A 13,653-nucleotide genomic window follows, 5' to 3' on the forward strand; every position below is an offset into this window, starting at 1 on the left:
GAGGTCACAGGTCGGTTCTTCTGCAGTACAGTAACAGCCCCTTTACACGCTTGTAGAGCAGGTACAAGAGTGCTATTATCGGTGGAAGAAGCGCTGACGCCGAATTGCCAACTGACCGGAGAGCGCCGGCCATTCAGGTCTTCACGCTATGCGCACGCGGACATTCATGGCATTTTTATACTGATACAGTATTTTCCTCGCCGACGATTACTCACCCTGGCCGCGAAAAGAAATGTGAAAGGCAATATTTTAATTAAAGCCCAAGTGTTTGGCTTAGTCACACTAGCGGCAACAACGCCGACTTGCCAGGTTGATGGAGCGGGTCTAGGTGGTTGTTGTCAGAATTAATCCACTTCTGCCTTGGATTAAGATTGCTGTGTTTTACCTATGAGTGGCCCATTCGGGGTGAAACCCAATCGTATGGACACTCCAACATAGCCACTTTTGTCGAACCACTTGTCTTAAGACGGTGCTAATGAGGAGAAAAACAGCAAAGGGTGCCGATGAAGGGGTTAAGAATCTATGTCAACACTCAGGGGGCATCTACACAAAAGTTACTTGGGACACAAAGAGAGCGGTCGGGTATAGTCGCCAAATATGTACAGACTCTGCCAGTTCTTATATGTGTTCTAAGCAAAACACTACAACATCGGCTTTGGGTCTCTATTTACATAAGAAAGAGGTGGGATTTTTAGGGACAGCGTAAGGAGTTGTTGTTAATTCGGGACGGTTGAAACAGAAACACTACACATAAGTCGACACAGGTGTACCAGATGATGGAAGTGACGACAGACATAGAAAGCACCCAGCAAACGACCTCAGCACCACTCAACAATCGCAGTCCGCTCACTGACATTTTTACTCGCTCGGCGAGCCGCAAAAATATGCAGCTTCGTGGTTTGATATTTTTTAGAAATCAGACGTTTGAACAGTATCTTGGGTGTGTTTTGACATGCCGAACTGTGAGAGCTCAGATATTCCAAAATCGACCGTGACTAGGAATTCTTAAGGCCGCTTTGGAACTCTGTATATGATATGTTTGCTTACTTGCCCTTCACATACAAAAAATAACCGACCAACTTAAGCCACATAATTTCTGCAACACTGAATCTGCCGAGAATTCTTTCGTAATTTCAAATACCGGCTTTCCTTTATTAGTTTGGAATTCGTCCCACACAACCTGCCTGACTGAATATTTCGCCGGTTCCTAAACACGGCCCACACACAACCGCGGTCGGAGAGGCCCGCGCTCCTCTGAACACAATTAAACTTTACTGTTTAAAATTGCAGTCTTGCCCCGAGCTCGACTTAGCTATGTCCTTTGTTGCACCCATGCCAATCATTTTGCAATTTTCCTTGCTCCTTCATCGGCTATTTTTTCAACTGCAAAACAAACAATACAGGGACCGCGTTACCGCGGGACTTGTCCCAAAAACAAATCGCACAGACTATGGCGGGTATCAGCCCACTTTGACCCTACTAATAGGAGAATAAAACGGAATCAAACAGCGAGGGCCCCGGTAAAAAACGTCAATAAAGTAAAGAAAACAAACCTGTAGCAGAAAAAGTACTGTTAGCGACAAATAGCAGGTTTGAATGGTGCGAGTGGGCAAAATGAAAACAACATAAAGAATCGTAAGTATTAAGATGTAGTGAAATTGTGTCCAGATGATAATGAAAACATGGGTTTCTAAGCGTGGGTTTGTTGTGCAACTTGGTGAATTGAAGGCCTGCGAGGTATTTGCCTAGGACTGGACATTGGGACCCACCATGGTGCAAGCGACAAACAATACTATGCAACTCTCTGGACTATTAAAAGTTGCTAACAAACTTGTTACTAATTGCTTTGGCAAGGCTTCAAGTGGGCAAGGCTGTCTGCAAAGTGATGATACTTGCACGCGTTGTTGATTGATTGATGCGACTGTGGCTGTTCGTTTTCATCTCATGGTGATAACGACAATGACGACGACGGTGATTATGATTATAATATGGAGATGGAGAACAATGATATATGTAATTAAACAACACCGTTTAAGGAGAACGTTTCGGTGTTGAAGGGAATCATTTTTTGTATCGATCATGGCGTCAGTAGTAGTGGTCGAGAAGACGATGATGATGATGATGATGATGATGATGATGATGATGATGATGATGATGATGATGACCACGACCACGATGACAGAGGCGGCAGTAGCGGTTATAGTGCCGGTGATGGCGGTGTTGTCGTCGCCACCGTATTGTTGTCACAGGTAATCAGACGATTACGACGCCCGCTTTGATAGTCGACGTCGCAGATGTCGTCATCTCGTCGTGAACGATGATGACGTCAACAACATTTATAACAAACTTCCATGACTTATATTGTTTCTCATGATCAATATGGCGAACCCTTGATAAAAATAAAAATACAAACTTTTGCGATTCCCCCCGCCATTCACTTGATGCTCACAAAAGTTACAGCGATACACTCGTTGGAGTCTGGCACCCGTCCTAACACGTCTTAATCAGCGGGACTCTACACGTTTTGACATTTTCAACATAGGAAAATATTATCCTATAACGCAGCCCAGGCCCGCTGTGAACACATCTTACTGTGGTACGGATCACCAGAACGCTTATCAGCGTGTAACGTCCGTTTGTTATTAGAACACGCGGGGAATTTTATTTTCCTTGTCAGGAATTGATGTTTCTTGCGACTCTACCAACTGTTAGATTTCTCGATCTATCCGCCTGTCCCCGCAAGGTCGGCCGCCTCCCACTGCTTCGGGCGAAATATCTGTAAATACTAAAAGCTAAATTTGGCCTTAGCATAGACGCTAGAAAAAACATGTCAGTCGTTGAAAACGATGGTAGCGATAAAGGGGCGACCCACGACGTTTCAACGCTGCGCGGTCCGACGCCGGCAAAATATTCAGTCTGTGCAAGCAGGGTGTTCTCGGGCCGCACAGGTCACGTGACACAAGTCGCCTTCCCTCGTTCAGCGTGGAAAACGCACTGGCTATGTCATTTTAACACGAGTCTGTAAAAGTGTTCTGATGTTTATAAATTTGAAATAAAGAGGCTTAAAATCGATCCTCTTGAAGTAAGTTAGGTATAGCACAAGAACCTCGAATAGACTTTATTCTGTGCGGTCCCTGGATTATCTCCTAAATGATGTAAATGGCACAAAAACGCGATATTTACTACATTTTTCTGTGGTTTTTTTGCTCTTTCGTATCCGTGCATCAGATTCTCGTTCCACTATCTCTAAGAGATGCTGAAAAACATAGAAACGCATTATTCTATGAACCATTGTTGTTTTTAACAAGACTGGTTTTAAGCTGTAATTCACAGTTGAATTCACATGCACGACTTTACTGAAACACTTATGTGTGTTTTTGGATAGCATTCGACGGTTGGTCACTGGTAAACCGCCATGCTTCAGCTGGTGAGTGTATCCGTGCTGGACTGGTGTGCATAAACAGAACAAACGGGTCCAGCCAGGTCTGCAGGAGTGGTCTGCTTGCATCCGAGTGCACCTTTCGCGACACATGGCAGAAACACACACTCTGGAAAAAATGTTAAAACACAGCTCAACGTAGACCCTGTATTCTATCCTCCTGTTCTTGTCGTCAGTCTACAGCGCTTCACACTCAACCATGACGTCATGGTCATAGTTACGAGCCTATCCTTCGAAAATATTGGCAACAGTCAAGAGTAAAGCTAAAGTATAGCTGTAGTGGACTTTCGATGTATTTTCCAGTTTTTTTGCTTTGTTTTTAAAATACCGTTTCTTGTTCTACCCAGAAACAATGCCAAAATGCCTCGTGTGTATCTGGTAACAAAGCCTTATGCCAATGTTACATTTGACAACTACAAATTTCAGCTCTGAATGCAATTCCTTCCCAAACAGTAACATGCAATATTATACCCGCAAGAATAATACTTTGTAATATTCAACATACTGCTGCTGGAAGAATACGGAAATGATTTTGTTTGATAGAGCGAAGTAATGAAAATATTAAAACTTTTGTACCATTGCTACCAACATCAAAGAAATATTAACCATTCGCAGGATCGTAGGAATGAACTCATCTGCGTGTCAAAGTATGAAAAGATGTCAAATCTGATAAGAATGAAATGTGATATGCGTTTATCGCGTGTTCAGTTTTTTTTCTTCCTTTTTTCCCTCGAACTGATGTCAAGGTTGGTTCATTAGGACGAACCACTGTTGATCTCTTGGACGTGATGATAGCGTGTGAAATCGACAACTCCACGCTCCAACAGACGATGTGAATGTGAAATGGACGACTCCACGCTCCGACAGACCCGAGATGGCATTTCAAGTGAAATCGACAACTCCTCACTGTTACAAATGACGTTTATGTGAAATCGACCCGTACATGCCCCAACGGTTGTAACTGTCGACGCTTTTTTTCAATATCGTTCTTGCATACTATACTTCTACTTTGCTTGATGGTAAAACTTGCAAGTGTATGAAGTAGAATCCAAGATATATGCATATATGTATGTGTGTGTATGTATGTATGTACGTGTATGTATGTATGTATGTATGTATGTATGTATGTATGTATGTATGTATGTATGTATGTATGTATGTATGTATGTATGTATGTATGTATGTATGTATGTATGTATGTATGTATGTATGTATGTATGTATGTACGTGTATGTATGTATGTATGTATGTATGTAGGTAGGTAGGTAGGTAGGTAGGTAGGTAGGTAGGTAGGTAGGTAGGTAGGTAGGTAGGTAGGCAGGCAGGCAGGCACGTAGGTAGGTAGGTAGGTAGGTGTATGTGTGTTTGTGTGTGCATGTATGTATGTGTTTATGTATGGATGGATGGATGGTGGATGGATGGATAGATGGATGTTTGTGTGGATGTATGTATCAATGTATCCATCTGTTTAGTATCGATGTAACTACGTATAAGCATGTTCCTATTATTTATGTGTGTATTAGCGTATGTATATATAGATATGTTTGTGTCAATTATTTTATTTCTGAACATTGATGTCCGACAAAAGACATTGGAAATGAACATTTAGGAATCCGTACGTTTATGTAGTTCTGAAAGCGCTCATGCAAAATGACACGTACTTTACATAATCTATGCTAATTGCTACCAGAGTTACGTTAGCATACTGAGTTAAGTACTTTTTCGTCGCAAGTCTCTCTACACAGACTCTGCCTCGACCGATGGAGCATAATGCAATTGCAATATACAACATCTCATTATAAATGCATCCCATGGTACCAATTTATATTGGTTACTGTAATAGACATCAGGTGATGGGGGTTGTCCAATGCAGACATGCGTCCTACAAGCAAACGCAATTCACAGCCTGCACGGCTGACTGCATTGCCAATCTATTCATGGCACGTAGTGGGTGTGAGCATGTGTGTGTGTTTGCGGCTGTCTGGGGACACCGCCCGACAGCCAGGGGAGTAAATATTGAACAGTATGCGGAAAACACTCGACTGGGTCCCGACAATGGCTCTTCCAATCCTTAGACTGCTACTTTTACCAACCCACGTTCCTTTTGCAGTTTCCAAGGCACAAAGGAAACTCAAGCATTCGCATCGCGTACTTGTGTACTTGACTAAAGAAAAAAGAGCACAGTCTTTCTCATTTGCCCCCTCGAACCTCAAACACTCGTGTTTTGAACACTTATATACTGTTTGTGTTAGGAGAAGCGAGCCTGCAGTGCCGCATAGCCAAATGCACAATTGTTCAGTCTGTTAAACATTGGGACGGGAAAGTCAACTTTTCTTGGGAACCGCATAGAAAGACAAGCATGCCCGGCGTGACTCGGTGAATGGGCAGTATTAAGATCGCCGCTTTCTTTGATTTTTACTGTAGCAACAAAACGACTCTTACTTAGAAACGACACGATCTTGACCAGGCGACTGGTGAGGTTAGAACACAAGAGCTGGAGTAGGGACTTTGGGTGTTAATTTGGTGTTTCCAATCAGGCGCTGGCCACCTTTTGTATTGTTTGGCCACATACAGTGTCTTGAGTCCCTGTGGCATGACGCATCACACACGACGTAAATTGAACAATAATTAGCCGGGACGACACCGATCCGATGCAACGTTTCCAGAGATATACAATTGCTTTTAATGATGTAGTTCATTCACTGGCGGTTACCCATAATTGAGAGCTGTCGGCCTGTTTGGCTGTTTCTAGTTTTTGTTTCGGCGCATAATTCAAGTGAGAGTCTCGATCGATGATGATGGTGATGGTAGCAAGTGTACTCCAAGACTGTCTCACGGTATACCCTTGTACATTGACTTTCTCCAATACCGGCATATACCCATGACCGAGGAGAGAAATTAAAGTCTATTTAATAACGGAAAAATAGTAAACTTATGGATAACCTAGCTTTAATATTTCAGTGGCAGTCACCATAGAAAGACAATAACGGCGACTTTTAATGATATTTCCATTGCTATTTTGTTCCATTAAATAAACCTAGTTTCTTATACCTTTCCCTTAAAAGACCAGTAGCTGTAATTTTCGGTGATTTTTTTAACTCATTCTGTTTTGCATATCAATTGCAAATTCTTGTTCAACTCGCCAAAGAGTATTGAAACCCTTCATGTTTAGCTTGTCAACTCAGAGTCTATTGGTGCAAAACGCACTGTCATTGTTGGCATTTGAATTCAAGTCCGGACCAGAATTCACTTGTCAACAATAACAGTGCAGTCTAAAGGCTGTGTTGACAAGCTGAATACTGTGTATCTCAACATGCTTTGGGGTGTGGGACAAGAAACTGCAGTTGACATTAAAAACAAAAATAGACGTGCAAAATCATCAAGAGTTAAATCTACGGGCCTTTTCAGTAACCTGAAATACCAAGTATTCATCGAGCAAACATGACGCATCCTGTACTGTATAAACAGTGTTATTGTTGACAAGTGAATTCTAGTCTGGACTAAATTTCAGTAATCATCAATAATATTGGACATTACAGGCATGCGGTATATCTTGATGAGATTATTACTTCAACACTAGGCATTTCGAAGTGATGTTTGGAGTAAACAAGAAACTATTTTAAAAGGATATATGACAAAAATACTGTAACACATATCAAAAGTTACAGCGAGTCTCACAGATTTAATTGAGAGACCAGGGCCCGTCACGCCAAAAAACATCATTACGTCATCGGATATGCGGGCACTTATATGAAAAGGTGGTATGTTCCCTCAGTTTTATGTCATCACAAGACCGACCACACGGAGCATGGGCACGAGGGCAGGTGAGACCGAAATGAGACCCGAACGGCTCGGAGAAGAAAAAAAAAGTCGCCTGGAGGTGTATTCAGCGTGAGGTCATGCAGAGAAAACCATCTGACTGCAAAACGCGGTGAATAAGTTTTCGCTACATCGTCGATTGTTGAAGCCAAGAGAACAATTGTTGGCACATTTCAACGCTGGTTAGATTGAAAGTCTGTGAAGGGCCGAGTCGGGGTTCGGAATACAAACACGCCACAATTGAAGGTTACACATGTAGACGCAGCTGGGGAGCCAGTTTCCATGGGGAATCTACGTACAATCCGAAGAAAGTCTTTCAAATTTTCGGAAACACTTTTATTCTTTCTTTTTTTTTCTCTCTTACTCTCTTTTTGTATCGAACGGGACTGCATCTCTGGGGAACCTCACTGCTTCCTAGGCTGTCTCAATGTAAGCAGTTATTTGTCGACTGGCGCGACAAAGAGAGAGAAAAGATGGCAAAGCGTCAAGTAGGGGCTGTTGAAGTTGAAACATGAAGTAAAACACCTGCACGGGCTTTCAAAAAACAACATTTACTGATGAGGCTGTACAGAACTCGAGCACCGTTGACTCTGCACAGTGACTGCGTTCTATGTAATGATATTGGAATAACTCACAATTTTTATAGGAGGGGTGAATACACACTGAAATAGAGATGTTTTGTGAGAAAGACTCACTAGCGGACAGTGTAACATGAACGGTCATACAAGGATGTGTTTGTAACAGCGCTATAAGGCACGCATCGGAGCATTGCATTCGTTGGGACGCAATTTACCATGGCTGTTTAACCACAGCCCCTCCCTCTGGAGGGACCGAGGTTTAACGTATACGATTCTAGCAACATATAACTTTCGTTATTGATTTTTTTGTCTTTCTGAAATAAAATTGTGTTTATCTCAGTGACAAAAGTATCATAAAGTAGGTGTACTACAGCTTTTGCGATCTTCGTCTTTTGTTTGTTTGTTTGTTTGTTTGTTTGTTTGTTTGTTTGTTTGTTTGTTTGTTTGTTTGTTTGTTTGTTTGTTTTACCTTTGGGAAGGTAGTTAGGATCGTTCGTATAAGACGACGCAATACGTGCTCTGTTTATAAAAAAAAATTAACACATTGCCAAATGTGAAAATGAAAATACATTGTTTGAGCAACGTTCACCGTCAAATGGATGAAACAGAACTTATTTGCCCAGTACTGCAATCAAAAAAGACAAAACAGCAATCTAGAAATACGTACTTTCCAAAGTCTTGACAAGTTCGACAAATTGAAAATTTGCACTGATTAACAGAGAATCAGTTCACCGCAAATGTCAAAGATGGAAAGATTGAATTTTCACAGATCTGCCAATATTTATGGCAAGTCAGGCTTAAATTAGCCGCCATTCCCTCTATTAGTATAGCCTGTAAATGCAAATTTTGCTGACGGAGAAGACACCATGAACATTTTTCTTTCAATCTTCAAATGGCAGGAGTGAACTTAAGCACAGTTACCGCGTCTTAAAACAGGGTGAATATAGCCCCTGTTTCTGAAAATCTGTCCATTTACCTACTGGGAAGCGTGTAACTCTTGCAGTTATTTCAAATTCTTGCAATATCATGGTTAGGTCATGGAAATTCATCGGAAACTTTAGCAGTTTGAGATTTGCATAGGCACTTTAAAATTCGAAGAAAATTGCTGGAAGTTAGTCAGGGGGTTAATCGATATATTGGACAGTTACTTATTCGCACAATGTCAACATTAACAACATTAACAGTGACGTATGCGATCGACCTTCCCTTTGTTGTGCCGCAAAAAAAACGAATTTTGAGTCTGTAATTACTTTTGCCGAAGGAACATCTTTTCATTTCCAGCCTTGCTTGGTTGGTATGCTAATGAAGCCAATGGAATATAGTGTGTTTCCCTCTTTTCAAACGTCACGTGACTGTGGCGTTCCTTTCAAAATCTGTACACAAAGGAAGGTTGTACCGGTAAGCAGCCGCAAAAGTATGGTTACCGTACTGCACTTGTAGTAACTTGATTTTCCTCGGGTGTAGACTAAAACAATATCCTAGCAAAGCACTTATTGATGGCAATCCAAGATTATTCTATCATTATCCTCAAAAACTAACATTTTTACATCTGGATGTGGAATTCGTTACGTGGCAATAAAATATCTGCTATTGTGAATTATCTATGTATACTGCATTCGTACAGGAAATGAAATAAAAAAACGTTGACGCACTTGGAAGTACCAGAGCATGAGTTAAATCTATATTTAGTGAAAAAAGTTTCGCATCATTTTATTAAGCCTCATTTCATTTCATCTCATTTCATGTCTCATTTCTCCTTTGAATGGACCGTTAACTGTAAAAAAGTTATGATATTCAACAGAAAAAAGTTGTCATTTGATTTTTACGTAACTTAAACGATTTTGCATAGTAAATAGCTCAGTGAGGAATTTATACTTATACGGCCCTATTGCAAGGCATAAATACAGGTGTACATGATTGTATTGATGGGACCAGCAAGAACATCATCGCTCTGCGCGGAAAAGAGATTTTAACAGAAGCGTCATATCAAATTGAAAGCAATTGGACATATTAAAAGTAACATTGATTGATTAAGAGGTAGTCGGTCAACTTTGAAGTTTTGGTCACCAAAAGTTTTAAGAACACGGGGGATCAGTCATGACCCAAGAGATAACAGTTTTCTCCCTTTCCTTGGGCTCAACAAGAGCTTGCCTTGATGTTTATCTTTGTAAGATGAGTATCGGGCAGACTTGTCCATCGCATCAGATCCACACAAACAGAGTCGGCGGTGGTCTGTCCCGGTTACTTGGAGCAATGTTTAATTGAAAACAAAATGAGCCGGAAATTCTGTTTTACGAACCACTGTCTTTTCTGAAAACAAGTAATATCGGACAGAAAGGTCTGCCACACTGTCCTCACGCCAAGGTCAAACTATCTTTTGTTTAGAAAGAAAGAAGAGTGCGTAAAATTAGCTGCTGGGCCAGATTCTGGCCTTACGTTTGATGTTTTAATTAACTGGCAGTACAGCGAAACTTTTACACTCCCCCTGACAGTGTGTGTCCAGTGTTTTGAAAATTTGGTCCCTCAACTTTGTATTTGCGGGTAATTTCATATATTGTGTTCTTGCCAGAGTTATACTTGTTGCTATTTCCAAATGAGTCTGCGCTTTAAATCAGCAGCAATATGATGTGAATAAAATGTGTGTCTCGAGCCTAATGTGAAGACTTGGGATCCCTATCAAATTTATTATAATTCTTGAAAGAGACAAGCGTTGTGATATACACAGGGTATATTTGCGCTCTTTAGATTGCTTATTTCATTGCATCGACGAGCGAGTGTAGGAACATGTTTTGCTCAAGGTTTAAGCTTAGAGTAAGTACACGTCAGATGTGTGCCTGATTATCTCCACCATGAAATGTATACCGCGTTCTCATATTTTCCCCAGCTTTTCAAGCTATGAATTGCTTGTAAAATGTAATATAATAACACCATAGTTCAAAATTAAGCCGTAGCACACATTGTAAAAGATTCATTCGTAGTCAAGATATCAACAACAGTTGACTGCCAGCACTGCATTTGCCTTCTGAATATAATCTTGTGACTTTTACAGGCTCCGATTTCTTTATTCAGGTATATATTTCATCACCTTTGCTCATCTATAAATCTCGCATCCTACTCAAAACTTGAGAAATAGCTGTACACCGACAGAGACGGCTATTCGCCCTACGCCGTCAACCTTCGTCGATTTCAACGCCAGAAGAAATTAAACTTTTGCTGACAAGAAACGTGTTTAAGTGGGATCCCTTGTTCTGTTTGAGTGAGTGGTTTTGCTTGTGAATCTGTCAGAAAATAAAAAAAAACATTTTTCTGTCGATAAACATCTTTATAAGTTAGTTTGTCAGAAGCATTTGATGAATTGTTACTTTTTTGGGTTGAATCTTTTCTCTTTGATTTTTCATCATGGTTCAATTGCTAGGGTTGCCACCACACGTTAACCAGCGAGACAAGACAAAAGGGAGGACCGGTATGTGGTCAGTGTGACCTTTGAACCATGCGGTTTGAATGATGCCTTTTGGAAAGAGACTTTTACTAATTTGTGTTTGGTGCAAGCGTTTCAAATCGTAACAAAGCGAACATTCCTTATAACGAGTTTCTTTGTTCAGGCCCTAGCGGTCTGTTACTGTGGCCCACGACGCCAGGCTTGCAGTAATACGATTGTTCGTGTTTGTCTAGGGAAGGCATTTTTTGTCAATAGCAGTTCAGAATTAAATTCAAAGGAATATCGCTCTGAGAACGTTACAAAAGCACTGAAACAGTTACGTTGTTTGTAGAAGTCTAGTGCCACCTATACAGTGCAGAAAAGACCTGACTGTGATTGACCCATTGCTAATATAGCCATTCGGCCATTGCAAGCCGAGTTATTTCGATTCGGAACTTTGAAAGCGCCTGCCATGCCTAATATCCGAGGAAAAATGCTTTACTCTTCATCATGTATTAAACCAATGGCTGATACCTGGCTACCGTTTTGCCTTTCAAACACACTGAACACGCCCGGGTACGACCAATCAAAACCCTTTAATACAATCGTCCATGAGTCTGTTCAGAACGAATGTTTTCGTTTATTGATCGAATAAGTCATAGCGACAAATGAAAGGGCAATATTGATTAGTAAAATATAGGAATTAATAATCATATTTAAATCACAATGTAGTTTTAGGACGATTAAAGCACGTTTGACGGCAATGTCAATCTTCAACAAGTGTCAAGGGGTAGGGACTTCAACTTTGAAAAACTTTTTTTTACAAGAATTGGTGAAACTATTTTGACCCTTTTCTGAAACGTCAACTTTTTGCGCGCAATATCCTCCAGTCATCGCGTGTTTTGGTTCAGGGGTCAGATATGAGGCTTATTGACCCTTGAGGAGACACTTTAAACGTTTCTCGCCTTCGGGTCTCACCAACAGCCCGGGAAGCCATGTTTTCGAAGACAGGCTGCCACTGCGGCGAGATATGCCCACTGCTAGGAACTGCTATATCGTCGGTGTTGGTTGTCGGGTCAATTACCGGACGGGGGCATACAATTAGTTCAATATACAAGCAGAGATATAAACATGATAAACACATCACTGCGTGTGTGCGCTCCAGACGACAGAATCGCGATCGGTGGTTGCAGAGAGATCGAAGCCGTAGTATTCGATGAGATAAAAAGATACGGGTTTGACTCAACACTTAAAACAACATTAAAAATTTCTGCCAAAGGGTAACTGGTTTCATCTCCATAGGTTTGATAAGATTCCTCACTTTCCCGGCTGGGATAACAGGAAAGTCTCAATCGTGCTTGGATTGACAGGTTACCCACCACTATTAGCATTGGTTAAAACAACAATAGCGCCGGCGATGGGAGCAAAGCACGGCTCGGAGTGCCACTCACAACAGTTTCCCTATTAATAAAGCAGTTTACCATATATGCCCACCCACCCACTTATTCTCTTGCCCCGCAGTCAGCCTACCGTTATGCAGCAATGAAACCAGGGTTTGACGGCGTCATATCACTGAAACTGACATTTTTTTCTGTTTCCCCTCAAAGAGAGTCCATTTCATTCTGGTGGGTCGAGTCGTGGCCTCGTGACTTGTTAGCAATGCCATGACCCAGTATCGGTACCTAAAGTGCAGTTTACTTTATGGTCAGTCATCGTGTATATTTAGTATGGAAGTTTAGCCCCATTTCATAATGAAACGAATTTCATTATCTGTCATATCTAAATTTAGAGCAAAAACTATCTTTTCCAATTTTTGAAAATATCGTGGTACCAGAGATAGCAAGACTTTCAAACGTTCCAAACGAGGTCATTTCCTATTCGTTGTAAACTGTTTAAATTGAGTGTCACATATGTTGGTGAGCACAAAATATGTTTCTATATAAGCTGTATTTCCCATGCGCAATGCGAGGCACGAAAATGTCATCCGGGTCATGCTGGGGCTGTGATATTGACAGCAATGGCTATATACTAACTTCATATGAGAATCCCTTGTATAAGGAATAGCCACATAAAATACGACGCATTTTAATTTTTCGGAACAGGACAGATCTATAGTTGTAAAACCACCATATTTGATGTGATGGTTGTCTGTTTATTCTAATCTGATTCCTAGTTTATATTTCACTTGATCACCTCCTAAGTAGAGACAAAGAGAAAGGCAACCGATCTCTCTGAGGAACTGTCGCGATATCAAAGTTCAAACACCGTCAGAGAAGAATTTCTCTTATACCTTAGGGAAAATCTATGGCGAGGCCAAGATGTGGTCTATAAGTCGTCACTGATAGCCTCCGCGTTCGCCTCATCTGCCGCGAACAACGCCCGCCCCGGTGCGTTATTGT

The sequence above is a fragment of the Ptychodera flava genome, chromosome 8 (genome assembly GCF_041260155.1).
Source record: "Ptychodera flava strain L36383 chromosome 8, AS_Pfla_20210202, whole genome shotgun sequence".
NCBI lineage: Eukaryota > Metazoa > Hemichordata > Enteropneusta > Ptychoderidae > Ptychodera > Ptychodera flava.